This window comes from Grammomys surdaster, unplaced genomic scaffold, assembly GCF_004785775.1.
Source record: "Grammomys surdaster isolate TR1022 unplaced genomic scaffold, NIH_TR_1.0 241, whole genome shotgun sequence".
NCBI lineage: Eukaryota > Metazoa > Chordata > Mammalia > Rodentia > Muridae > Grammomys > Grammomys surdaster.
This window is the reverse complement of record NW_021604686.1, coordinates 2,039,580-2,052,841: the sequence shown is the minus strand read 5'-3', so window position 1 is coordinate 2,052,841 and position 13,262 is coordinate 2,039,580. Positions and strand designations below refer to the sequence as shown.

The window sequence follows — 13,262 nt, the reverse complement described above, 5'->3', positions numbered from 1 at the left end:
CCATCCCTTGACTCATCTCCGGCACGCAGGCCCCAGCGAGGTTCCATTTTTTTTTTGAGAAGGAATGAGTTCATAAGTGATGAACTTGGTTGTTAGCTGGTCCTTACACCATCCAATTCAGACTTTAATTCCCAATGCCCAGAATTCAAAAAAGGTTATTTTCTTTCTCTTGCTCACTCACTTTGCTGAGAAGAGGTGGAGCCAGAATTGAAATACAGGTTTATTTGGTTCCAAAGTTCACATTCTGGGCCCCAGAACACTAAGGGTGACAGTGTTTGTGGGTAACAGAAGATGTATTGGTGGTAAAATTGGAGCAAAAATTTAGATATTTGCTCAGGTATTCCACCTCTAAGTCCCCACAGCCTCCCTACCACCTAGCCCCCTTTTGTCAGACAGAGCGGAGGAGATGTCAGATTCTCCCTCCCAGAAGGCTTTGCAGGCTGCTAAAGCCCTTCCCTTCAGGCTGAGCAGCAGAAGCATATCCCTCAACAGGGGCCATATTATCATTCCATCTTGACCTCAAAGGAAAGAAAGTGAAGCCTGATACACACACACACGCACACACACACACACACCCCATCACTCCAGGCCTGTTATCTTTGCTGAATCTGCACTATCTCTCATGAAAGAGGCATGCTCTCAGCCTGATCTCGCAGAAGAGGAAACAGTTCAGAGACCTTAGGTAACTAGTTCAAAGCCACACAGCTCTGGAGATTTAACCTTGAGATTTGATCCCCAAATATCTCGAAGTGGGTTTTTTCCCCCTCTCTCTATGTCCCATCTGATGCTTCCACCAAAGGTATCCCTAAAGAACTGGTTCCTTGTAAGCAAACTGGCACTAGGTATGCTGGGTCAGAGGACCAACCTGTCTCCTAGGGCTGGTGGGTGAGTATATCCAGTTCCTGCTCCTAATATTTTAAGTTATCTGCAACCTTGTCTCCTGCAGCACCCTTTGCTGTCCCCTTCTGCCCCTCAGTTATTACTTTACATTCTAGTCTTTGCCAGAAGCATCTCTTCCCATCTGAAGATCCCCTTACCACCCCCTCATCCCCACCCCCTGCTCCTAAACTAGTAGCTTCTTTCAGCCTCGGTCCTTAGAAAGTGCTCCTACACCTAGCACCCCCGACGGACGTTCTGGTTTCTCTCCCGTCACTCTGCTTCCATTCTGTGCCCCTCTCCTGCCTGAGCACTGCTTGCTACCGTAGGGAAGAGCAAATTGCTCAGGGAGGATCCCGGACTCCTCATTAACAATGGTATATAATAACAGCCCGTGTTTAATTGAGGACTCACCACGTGCCGCTGCACACCAAACACTTCAAACCTATTAACTCATTTCCTCTCCACAAAACCTTACAAAGTCGGTGGTATTACTTTTGCTCACTTTACCAAACCACAGTGCAGTAGGACAGACAGAGATTAGGTAACTTGTCCAACGTTACACGGCCTATGACAACTTCCTTATTGCTTCTAAGCTGAAAAGAAAGTCCAGGAGAGTTCTGAGAGGTTCCTTTGGCCCCTGTAGCTTAGAGGACCACGTCTCTTACTGCTTTCCCCTACACACAGCGTGAGCGAGTCAAGTCTCAGTGCTCCCTGCTGTGTTCCCAGCTCTAGGAAATCAACCCATGTTCCCTTCTTTCCTGTTTCCTGTGGACCTTGTACATTTCTTTTTTCATTTTTTTTTTTTTTTTACTAATTTGTTCTTTGTGACAATCTTTCTGTGCCAACTCCTAATGAGAACTTGACAGAAAAAGAGGTTTTTAAGAAGTGGACTCCGGCTGGGCGGTGGTGATACATACCCTTAATCCTAGTACTTGGGAGGAAGAAGCAGGCAGATATCTATGAGTTCGAGGCCAGCCTGGTCTACAGAGCAAGGTCCACCCTGGTTTATAGAGCAAATTCCAGAGCTACATAGTGAGACCTTGTCTCATAAGAACAAAAGAAAACAAACAAACAAAAAACTCCAAAAAACTACAAAGGAGGAGGAGGAGAAAATGAAGAGGAGGAAGAAGAGGAAGAAGAGAAAGAGGAAGAGAAGGAGGAAGAGGAGAAGGAGGAGAAGGAGGAGAATGAGGAGGAGAAAGACGACGACGAAGAGGGAGGAGGTGGTGGTGGTGGTGGTGGTGATAGACTACAGAGCAGGGGCCGTGTAAAAGCATGCTTACTGTCACAGAAGAGTCTAGGACTAGCCTCCACTCTAGCAAGGAAGCTCCGCCTAGAGAAGGCTGAGAGGTTGGCTCTAGCATGCTGGTGGCCCTCTGAAAGGACCTTCGGGAGCCTTCGCGAAGGCCAGCAAGTGGGGGCAGGGCGTAGGCGCGGACACACCCCCCGCATTTCCTCCAAGGTCCAGCAGAGGGCGCCGACCCACGCCCCGCTGCGCGCCGGGCAGGCCCCCTCGCGCAGGCGCGCCGCAGCGGGCGGAGGATCCGGGCCGCGCTTCCTCTCACCAGGCCTGCGAGCTTCCTCCCATCGGAGCCCGGGCGAGCCGAGGTTGGCCGCCGCCGCCGAGCCTGCCGCCTTCCTCGCGCTCCCGCGCCACCCCGCGCCCTGCCCCGGGGGGGGTCCCACCGGGGTAGGGTCCGAGCAGGGCCAACCCCCGGCCGCACCGCCGTCGGGGCCGTCCCCGGGCCAGCCGTCCCTTCCGCCTGGCCAGCCTCTGGCCGCCCAGCCTCCGGGGTGTGGGGCTCAGGGAAGCCCCGCGGGCCGCGATCGAACGCCCGGGGCGGCCCCCGGCGGCCGGCGCGACGTCCCCAAACCGAACCTCCGTGGCCGCGTTCGGAAGCGGAACTCTGCCGGGGCCGCGCCGGCTACATTGTTTCCTCCCCCCGGACTCCCTCCCGCCCCCTTCCCCCGCCTTTCTTCCCTCCCCGCCTGGGGCTGCGCGGCAGTCCCCCTGCCTCTCTGGCCGTCCTTCCTCCCTCTCTTTTCGCATCCATACACCTCTTTGTACCGCACCTCCTTGGGACCCCTGCGCCCCTCCCCTCCCCCTTGGCCGCATGGACTGTCCTGCAGGCCACTGATGCCGCCGGCGGTGAGGAGGCCTGGACCGCAGTGCCCCCAGAGAGGTGAGTGCCGGGCAGTCCCCAAGGAGGTGGGTGTCCTGATGCCCCCTAGAAGGGAGGAGGTCGCTCGTCCCGCCTCTATAAGCCACCGCCGCCGCCGCGCCCACACCCATCCCCCCCACCTCCTAAACGGGTTCGAATTCTCCCGGGAATCACTGTCAGAACACTACTGGGAAGGAGCCACGAGGGAGATACTACCCAGCACCACAAGAGACTTGGCTTAGGTCAGCTGAGTCCTACCTTCCCACCCACCCCACCCCCCAACTCCCGTGTGGAGCGCAGAGTGGAAGTGGCTGGACCCCGGAGGAAGAGAAGCAGTATGGGCCAGATTCCCGGGAGTTTGCCCTTTCCTGTTCAGGGCTTCCCCGAGGGTGCCGTGGCTTGCTTGGTTCTGAGGTCTTGTTTAGTTCTACACTGAGGTTCTCCTGGCTCCAAGCAGCCCAGGGCCATGCCACCTCCCTTTATCCCTGATAGAAGTCCGGGTCCTTGAACTGAGCCTGTCACCCTTGGCCTGCCAGAGGACCAGGCTTAAAGCAAGGGACCTCTGACCCTTGGGTGGAGAAACTGGGCAGGGCTTCCAGTCTGTGTAGAGGTGACACTGGGCATTAGTACTATGCCCCCCCCCCCCCCAGCATCCTCACCGAGGTCCATTTTCCCAGGCTTCTCAGACCCAGACCAGTTATTTGGAAGGGGTGTGTCCAGTCACTGGCTCTTTGGAGCTTAAGTAGAAGCCTTTTTGATCATTTTGTACTGCAGGGAACTGAGGCCCAAGGGCCAGGTCATATTCCAGGCCCCAGGTGGAGGGAGGCTAGCTGTCTCTCATCCCTCTTCTGCAACAATGGATGGCTGTGTAGATGAAGGGGGAACCAAACCCACTCTGTACCTACCAGGGACACTGGCGGTCTCCAGCCTGTCCCAAGAGGGACCTTGTGGGGTGAACGAGCACGTGTTTCCCTGCAGAGGGCTAGAGAAGAGGGAAAGGGCTTCCGGCCTTAGTGCTATCTACTCAGGGGCTGAGACATCACGTGTATTGCTTATAAGTCTTCTCCTTGGTATCCGGGACTGGGTCCTACTGGTGTGGGCTATCTGTGTGGTGTGGTGTGGTGTGCAGAAGCCTGGTTCTGGGCAGCTTTGAAGCAGCCTGGTCCTGACCCTCCCTTCCCCACGTTTCCCAGACAGCTCAGTGAGAACCTGAGTGTGGGAGACAGCCTTGGCCTGAAAGTATCGGGGAAATGTGGACACGGGCTTGTTTCTGCCTTCCTGTACCCAGGATGCCGTGGTGTCTCCGTAATGGCCACCACAGGGTCAGGCCAGAGGCAGTCAGGTTGGTAGTGCAGCAGGATCTTCTAGATCCCTTTCAGGATGATGAGCCCTGCCTAGGCCTCCTTGGAGCCACTGGCTGTCCTGCTCAGGGCCAAGATGCACTGGGGTTGGGAGGTGGGGAGGAGTGTATACTCATATCGCCTAATGACCGACTTGAACTTCTGTCCAGCCTCGGGGGGTTGTGGCTAGGCCTGACATGGCTAGGTGCTTCTTACCAACTTAGCTGCAAGGGTGTGGCCAGAGTCCAGAGACCTTTTAGGCTAGCACATGTTCGAAGCTGTGAGTTTCATTTGGTGAACTAATTTTTCCCCTATTCAGAACGGGGTAGTCTTTCTGTGTTGGGATGGGAACAAGAAAAAGACCAGGAAAGCAGATGCCTTCCCAACTACCAGCTCTCTTCAGAGGCCAGTCCACATGGAGTAGCCCATAGCAAATGCTGGTAAAAGGGCAGATTCCAGCTTCCTTCATGCTAGTCCAGGTAGGAATGGGAGCCAGAGATCCATATTGTGACTCAGCCTCCCCAGTAATCCTTCTGGATGCCCTTGGAATGGTTAGACCACCCAGGTCCATCTTTTGAAGAATTTCAAAGCTGTGACATGTAGCCATCAGAGAACAGAGACATTGAGTCTGAGAAAGAAGGTAGAGAGATACCCTCTCATGTCTGAGAGAGTGTCCCAGATGGGAATGGAGTCTCCATAGCAGAAAAGTCCTGAGACTCTGAGCCAGAGCTGAAGGGCAGGTAGGACCTAGGGACATTGGTCTGAATTCACATGAAAACTCTGTGTGTGCTGATTTTATTCTTTAGAAAGCAGTGATGGTCACATGAGCTGACGTGCACCTGTAATCCTAGCACCAGGGAGGCCAGGGCAGGAGGATTCCAAGTTCAAGGCCAGCATGGGCTCCAGACTGAGATTCCATCTTTAAAAAAAGAAGAAAGAAACCAAACCCCAGAAATTTTAAAAAACAAAACAAGAGTACCCAGTGAGTGCCAGGCAGGGACTGTCAGCGTGTTAGAGCCTTGTTTTCCTCATTTCCTTCCTTTGCTGCTGGTAGCATTTAAATGTGTGTGCCTGACTCTTTTTCCACTTACTACTGTGTCCCTGGGCATTTCTTGAGCTACCTGTCATGGTAACTGCCTCTACAAAGCTTCAGGGTATTTCCAGGCGCACTGCTGCTACCTCGTCACCAAACCCTTTCCCGAGTGTGCCGTGTTCCCATCTGTCAGTGTTGAGGGCTGTTACTACACACCCTACAAGCAGCTAGTAGAGAGCAGGCAGTTTAGCAGCTAAGCATGTGGGTTCCAGGCTCAACCATAACACTCTTCCTTGAGCATAGCTAACAGGAACGGTGATCCTTATACCTCAGAGGACACCGAACTAACTAACCTACTAAGAGACTGGAGAGAGCTTGGGACCATGACTGGTGTGGTTGCCTCAGATTGGGAGAAAGATCCCCGAGCCACGGGCCCCAGAATGGCTGACCTCTCACTCATCCTTGGTAAGGTGTCCAGGCCCTCTGAAAACCTCTGGCCCTGTATTCTAGGCTGCTATATCTGTCTATGCTATGCCCCACTCCCTTTCCATCACCACGTGACAGGGCTGCCTCAGGGCATGGGGCTGGCCTTGAGAAGATAGGCTGCTAGTTGCTGTCCAAGGCCTGACCCCACCCATTCCCCTTCACAGCCTTGGAGTTGAGAATAGCTACCTACTATTGTTGCTTACACACACACACACACACACACACACACACACAGGTTCTCACTACAGGGCCTTGAACCTGAGATCCTCCTGCTTTAGTCTCCAGAGCATCCAGGTTACAGGTGTGCATATACCACCATACCCAACATGAAGAGTACCCTTGCCTCCCAGATTCTGCATGACTGTCCTAGACTTCATGTTCCAGTGAGAATAGAAGTTTCCTTAGGCCAAGCCAGAGTTAGTCAGGCCAGCCTCAGTTTTCTCCAGTGACCAGGGAAGAGAAAGATTAGATTCCAGAGCATTGCATCTGATAGTTAGAAACTAGGCTTATGAGTTAGTGTCCTCCTTTGCAGATCTAACCTGGAGGTATCTCTCTGTGACGTGGACAGTGGGAAGAAGACAATCTCTGCTTGGCACACCCTGGGTCCAAAAGACTGTAGTCCTACTTGACTAGCGTGGCCCAGGACTAACCTAGGTGAGGAGTACTGATAATGACCCTTTCTGTGCCAAAGTCTCTCGGCCTTGTAGCTTGGGACCCTGTCTGACAGACTTTGACACATACATATTCATATTCTCGCACCACCCCCCCGCCCCTCTCTGGTACTGGTGGCATGAAAGTAGGCATTACTACCACCCGTCTGTCCCATAGCTTCAGTGGGATGAGGTCACCGGGTTGGGTCTTGACCAAGATGCTGGCCTTTGGGTGTTTCTCAGTTTCCCCCGCCCTTGGTTAGGGACAGGATGGGTGGAGGATGAGGCTGCTCCCTAAACCCAGCAGGGAGCACTGCCTCCCTCCTCTCTTCTGGGTCCCTTCATCCAAGGGCTTGAAATAGAATCCGCTAAGTAATGATTAAAGTCAAATTCAGGCCTAAAAATAAAGAGCTGGAGAAGGGAGAGCTTGTGTGCTCCCTGTACAGCTTAGGGAACCATGAACAGGGAGAGACTGGGTTTGGGTAGCTGAACCTAATCCCCATCGTCAGGAGTGCTCCAAGAATTGGGGGGTGCTCTCTTATTGGGTATGATGTACCCTACAGCACCCATTGGTTGTAGAGTACATGAATGGGGTGCAGGATGAGAGAGGCAGTCCCATTCTTCCCACAGGGAAACTGAGGCTCATTGAGTAAATTTGAATTGGCTTGCCCTGGACTAGCCTGGAGCTCCCCTGAGTGGAGGCCCCAGGGCTAGAGGCCCCACACAGCTCCGCCTACCCTGTTTTTGCCTGCTCTCTCTTCCTGGTTCTGTGAGAAGGACAGCTTCTTCCAGCTCACTAGTGCACACCCTCCGACCGCAGCTTCCCTCCGCCTCTCTTCCGTGGTCTGCAGACGAGCAGAAGAGAGCTGCTGGGCGCTCCCCGGCTGCCCTGGGTTCTGCACGGTTGGAAGGCTTGTGGGCGGGTGAAACCTGGGTGTCATCCGACCCGTACATCCTGGCTGCTGCTCTTCAGCCCAGCCCAGCCTGGCACCTGGTCCTCACCCAGCCTTGGGGCATTGTAGCCTGTAATGTGCCTACTACAGGGAAAAGGACAGGAGGGTGAGCTCCACTGCTGGCCAGAGAGGAGGCTGGCCTCAGGGAAGTCTGGCAGGACAAGCCTATGGTTTCCCTTCCTGCAAAACTGCTAGGATCTGCATGGGCTAGGCCAGCCTGGAGGAAGACTTGGAGGGCGAGTAGAGCTTGTGAAAAGTATTTGAAGAGACAGAGAGCCTGAGGTCCTTGTCCAGTGATTGTGTCCTCTTGGAGGCTGCTGCCCTCTCTGAGTTCTTCTGTGAGGCTCTGTGTGAAGTCCTGATCTGTCTGTGCAAAGGCAGGATATGCAGACAGCCAGGAGAGAGCACAGGTGTACCTCAGCTCGCTGGAGCAGGAGGGCCGTGATGTGAGTAGTTAGTTGTCCCTACCATTCCCCGTCTGTCCTTTCAGGATATCATATGATCCTGCCAAGGAAAACTTGGGGAAGTCTGCTGACCCAGGTTCCAACATAACTAAATTTAAGTCGCTGTTGTAGCACTTGGAAGCTGGTGGTACCCTAGGCAAGCTTGTTCCCTCTGTGGCTAGCAGGGATCTACCAGGACTTGTGGTGGGAGGGGCAGCTTCAGTAGCTGATACAGAGCCTCGAACCATGTTAGAGCAGCAGGCTGTTGGCTACCTGCTTTCATTTTCTGTTGATCCTGCTAGTGTGGGGATGCCCTCTTCTTCTAGGTCTTTGTCCCTGGCTCTGTCTCCGTAGGTTAGCATTCTGAACTGTGTACTCTACCGTACCTGTTCAGTTGGTTCCTTGTTTGCTTTTGTTTTTCTGAGGCAGGGTCTCGCTTTGTAGACCATGCTGCCTTCAGATCGAGGAGATTGTCTCAAGTGCTGGAGACCAGAAATCTGCCACCCGGAGTTCTAGAGTTCTAGACCATTCTCTTATCCCCTGGGCCTCAGTCTCCCCTCTTGTAACTTGGCTAGGAGACTTTTGGGGGTACAGGTTGTGGAACAAAGCCACCACTTGACTCTAAAGGGTTGTTGGAGGTTAGTGAGGAAGTGGTATGTAAATACAGGCAAAAGAAAATGCAAAGACCTGGCCCTTACTCTAAGGGGTGGGGGGCAGGGGCCTGGGGTAGGACCCTGGGGAGACCTGGAGGCCCCAAGGCCCAGAGCATGTAAGTAATTAGGCTCCTGAGTGGTAATTAGAAACCTTTCTGGGCCAGGAGTGGCAGCCTCAAGCCACAGTGTACCCTGGGGAGGAGGCTCCACGTTAGCCTCCTCTTAACTCACCCCACTACTCCTAAACTTCCAGACAGGATTTCCGGTCTCGCTGAGCCCCAGTGAGTTGCCATAATTTGGTTCTTTAACATTTTTCAGTCATTAAACTCAGCCCTCCTCTTATGTCTGGGGTGCCGATGGGTGAGAGAGCCTGAGGATGGGCATGGGTCAGTAGCCCCAGAAGCCAAGCCAGGCATCTTTCCAGCCCCTCTTGCCCAGAGCTCTGAGTGCTCCACGGGTCTGTGCTTTCAGACCTTCTGTGGTGTCTGTGCAGTGGGAGTGCTGAGGGCCTGTCTGAACTGCCAGGTTAGTGGGACCCACCCCCCCCCCGCCTCCTCCAGCCCTTGTACGCTGTGTGTGGTTGGGTGACAGTGCTATCAGCCTGAGAGCTCTCTGCAGGACCAGGGGTGGAGCTGACTATAGCCACCAAACCAGCTCTGCTGCTGGCTGGCTGCCCTCCCTGGGTGCTCTACCCTGTGAGGGGGTGTGCCCAAGACTGCAACTTCACCTTTGCCCCTGTCTGCCCTGGACCTGTAGGAAACTTCTTTTGGCAGCCTTGATTGGCTCCCTCAGTAATTCTCTGTAAGTTAACCCTGGCCTGTTCTAGGTCCCCCTTTTCCCTTCCTTCCTGGTTCCCCTCACCTTTTTCCTGCAAGCCGCTGTCTCTCCTCAGTTGTTTTAAGGCACAAGGGGTAGAACAAGGCAGGGTAGGGAGTGTGCATGCTTGACCACTAAGTCATCCCTGCAAACCTCAAATTTCTGAGGCATGGAGACACCTGGCCGATTGACCATTCTGCACTGAGAAATACAGGAGCTTGGAGTGTATTTCATTGGAATCTTCAGTATCTCAATAGGCTGGTCACAGAGGAGAGGCTGAATCAGGTTCTTACATCTACACGACAAAAATCTCATGGGCCTTCCTCCTTCCCAACCTGACCCCTGGGCATGACGTGCGGTACTGAGAAACACCGGCACACAGTGAGAGCAGACCTTCCTGTTGCCACAAGTGGTTTTTGCCTCTCCCCCTCTCTATCTCTATCTCTATCTGTGTGTGTGTGTGTGTGTGTGTGTGTGTGTGTCTCCCCCTGCAGACAGTGCAGCTGGGTCCTATAGCAGGACCAGAGTCTCTGTGGGCCATAGCGCCAGTCCCCCCAGGTCTCTGGTACACTTCCCTTTTCAGTGGGTATTTTTAGCTGCGTGTAAACAGTTTCTGAAAGCTCCCACGCCCCATTAAGCAGTGGAGTTTTGGTGAGGGGGCAGGGCTACAATCTTTTGACCTACCCTAGCCCTCTGCACATGCTTGGTTCTGGGGGTCTGCAGCTGCCTCAGGCAAGAAAAGGGCAGACTGGGAGTGTCTGGGCTCCTCCCCCCCCCCCCCAACACTTATGTCCCCTTCTGGACAGCATGGGCTCCCAAGAAAGGCCTGCCTGAGGCTGCAGCCACTGACCTCAGCGCTTGGGCACAATGCCCAGCCTGTTCCCGGGACCCCAGCACAAGGGCTGCTGGGAGCCGAGTTTAGGGCAGGAAGTCAGACAGAAATGTTGTCCCTGCCACAATCCCAGGCCCCTGTCCTCCAGTCTTGTGGGGGTGGGTTGCAGCTGCTGACCCTCTGGGGTTAAATATAGTCCTATTGGTTACAGGACATAATATGTTGTAGGCATGCTTTTCCCTCCCTCCCTCCCTTTCTTCCTTCCTTTTTTTCTGTCATTCATTCATTCATTCATTCATTCATTCATTCATTCTTTATTACTGACAGCAGCTCTCAGCCCATGCTGGCGATGCAGACATGAGTCAGACTAGTTCCCCTCTTCCACCTACATAAAGCTCTCCTTTCTACCTCAGCCACAGGCACCGGTGGAGCCCTGTGATATGAAAGACCCTGGAGGCAGGGCCAGCCAGCATGGCTGGAGAACCAAGGAAAGTTTCCTGGTGGAAGTGGCTTTTTTTCTTTCTTTCTTTCTTTCTTTTTTTTTTGAGACAGGGTTTCTCCGTGTAGTCCTGGCTGTCCTGGAACTCACTCTGTAGACCAGGCTGGCCTCGAACTCAGAAATCCGCCTGCCTCTGCCTCCCAAGTGCTGGGATTAAAGGCGTGCACCACCACTGCCCGAGGAAGTGACTTTCAAAAGTGTTATACTTTCAAACTTTTGGTTTTTCGAGATAGGGTTTCCCTGTAATTCCCTGGCTGTCCTGGAACTCACTCTGTAGACCAGGCTGGCCTCGAACTCAGAAATCTGCCTGCCTCTGCCTCCCAAGTGCTGGGATTAAAGGCATGCACCACCACTGCCCGGCTCAAACTTATTTTTAAGGGGAAGGTAATACAGATGTTTATAACTTTAAAAGAACACCAAGAGCTGGGGTTATGGCTCAGTTTGGGTCTGCCTGAAGTCCTGGGCTCAGTCTCCAGCACTAGATAACAGTTTCAGTTGGTGTGTGTTTGTGTGTGTGTGTGCACATGTACACTCGTGTATGAATATGCCTGTGTGCACTTTGTTCTTGGGATGGGGTCTCTCACTGCAGTCTGAGACTCTCGACAGGTGGGTTAGGCATGCGAGCTAACAGATTCTAGAATCCCTGCTCCTGCCTTCCAACACCGCATGACAGGCACATGCCACCGACACTCAGATTCATTTGGGTGCTTGGGACCAAACTTGGGTCTTCACAGCAGACTTTTTAACCACTGATCTAGCTTTTCGGGTATTTGGTTGGTTGTTGATTGGTTTCATTTTGGTTTTTGGAAACAGGAATTCTCATAGCTCTGGCTGTCCCGGAACTCTCTCTGTAGACCAGGCTGGCCTTGACCTCAGAAATCTACCTGTCTCGGCCTCCCAGGTGATGGGATTAAAGATTTTTTTTTTTTGGAGATAAGAGTTCACTGTGTAGTCCAGTATGGCTTCAAATGTGTCCCCTCTCCCCATCTCCTGCCACCACAAAGAGGGATATCCTATTATATTTTGCTTTTTGCTTGTGAACAAACAGTAGCTGTCACCTAGGCTTGTACCTGAGGCTGCATAAAAATTCCTTGGATGAAGGGAGCCGGCAAGTAAGTAGGCAGAGTGCAGGTGCCTGAGAATAGGTGCGAGAAAGGGGGACAGACACAGTGCTTGAAGCCAGCAAATATGGGGAGCTCCCGGACTTCCCAGAGGTCATAGCGCAGGGATGCAGTCTTACTCCTAGAACAGTGGTCCTGCACCACCTTCCTAGAGCCCTTTGGTCATTCATGTGACCCCAGAAGGACCTTCTGTGCTTACTCACTGGCTAGTTGGAAGGTGGCTTTCAAGAACTATCCTTTTTAAGCCACGCTGGCTATCAGCCTCAGACTTTGCTGGAGAGACCATAAGGCCAGGCAGCTTGCTCGGCCGTCCTGGCCTGGTGACCTCATCTTGATTGACAGGTTGGAGGATGTCTGGCAAGGCATGCAGTACAGCAGCCCTAGGAGCTGCTGGCGTCTCACCTAGCTGTTGTGTACATGAAGAAACAGAGTCCCAGAAGGCACTGCTCTGGAGTCAAGGAGGTTTGAGCCTCCTAGATCTGGTGGCTGAGCAGCCTCCCCCTCAGGCAGCATCCTCTGACCACTGCTGCTTTGTCCCATGTTCTCCCTGTGTCTTCACCCTTGCGGCTGCCCCAGATAGACCGCGCTCCCTGAGGGTACATGAGGTATGGAAGGCAGGGGCCAGCAGGTAGGCAGGGAGTCCTGGCCAAGGAGCTCAGGAGTCTGATTGAAGCAGGATGTGATATCTCACTGGAGCTGTGACCTCAGGCAAGGTCTCACAGTGCTCTGGGCTTGACTTGGGGGCCTCATCTGTAAAATGGGGTTGGTAATAATAGCCCCTCTGTTTGTCAGAGTCATTAGGATTGGACAGCCGTGAAGTGCCGAGGAGAAGGCCTGACACTGAGTAAGGACTCAGAAAACAGGGCCTGTGATTATCTTTATTATTATCATCCAGGCAGCAGGGAGGTGGCACGGCAGCTGCGGGCCAGGAAGGAGTGTTTGCAAACTGACAGCTGGAAGGGTGACTAACTGTGCCCAGCCTCCGCTCCCTCCTGTGGTGGCAGCAGTGAGTTCTGAATTTGGGGAGGGAAGGGGAGGTGCGGAGAGCCGGTGAGCTAATAGGATCTCCACAGAAGAACCCTGAGGTTGGGGCTCAGCCACCTGCAGTGGGACCCTAGCTCACACTTTGTGACCTTGGACCACCTCTTGGACCTTGGTTCCCACTTGTATGAAATAGGGTAGGAAGGCTCACGGCTCTTGGATAGCATCCACAGGGCCCAGGGGGTGGTTTTCATGCTCATGCTGGCTCCATCATGGAAGTGCTGGGTGTGAGGGGTTGGGCCCTATTACACTCTCTCTGGGCTTCAGTCTACACCACAGGCTCAGTAGCCTTGCTTGCTTCTGGGTGCAGGGACTGGTTTTTTTTTTTTTTTTTTTTTTTTTTTTTTTTTTTTT

The 13,262-nt window shown here is 53.4% G+C and overlaps 1 protein-coding gene across 3 annotated transcripts in view; it reads left to right on the top strand.

Moving 5' to 3' along the window:
• Positions 1–2,398: 2,398 nt before the first annotated feature.
• The window catches only part of Csk (C-terminal Src kinase), a 17,948-nt gene continuing 7,084 nt past the window's right edge, over positions 2,399–13,262 (top strand). Inside the window, exon 1 of one of the 3 annotated variants that reach the window (XM_028774409.1) lies at positions 2,399–3,062. The gene's annotated coding sequence lies outside the window, so the exon portion shown is untranslated. Of the gene's footprint in view, positions 3,063–6,533; positions 6,555–12,762; positions 12,874–13,262 lie in introns of those variants that run through there. The other 2 variants (XM_028774411.1, XM_028774410.1) reach the window with 2 other exon arrangements.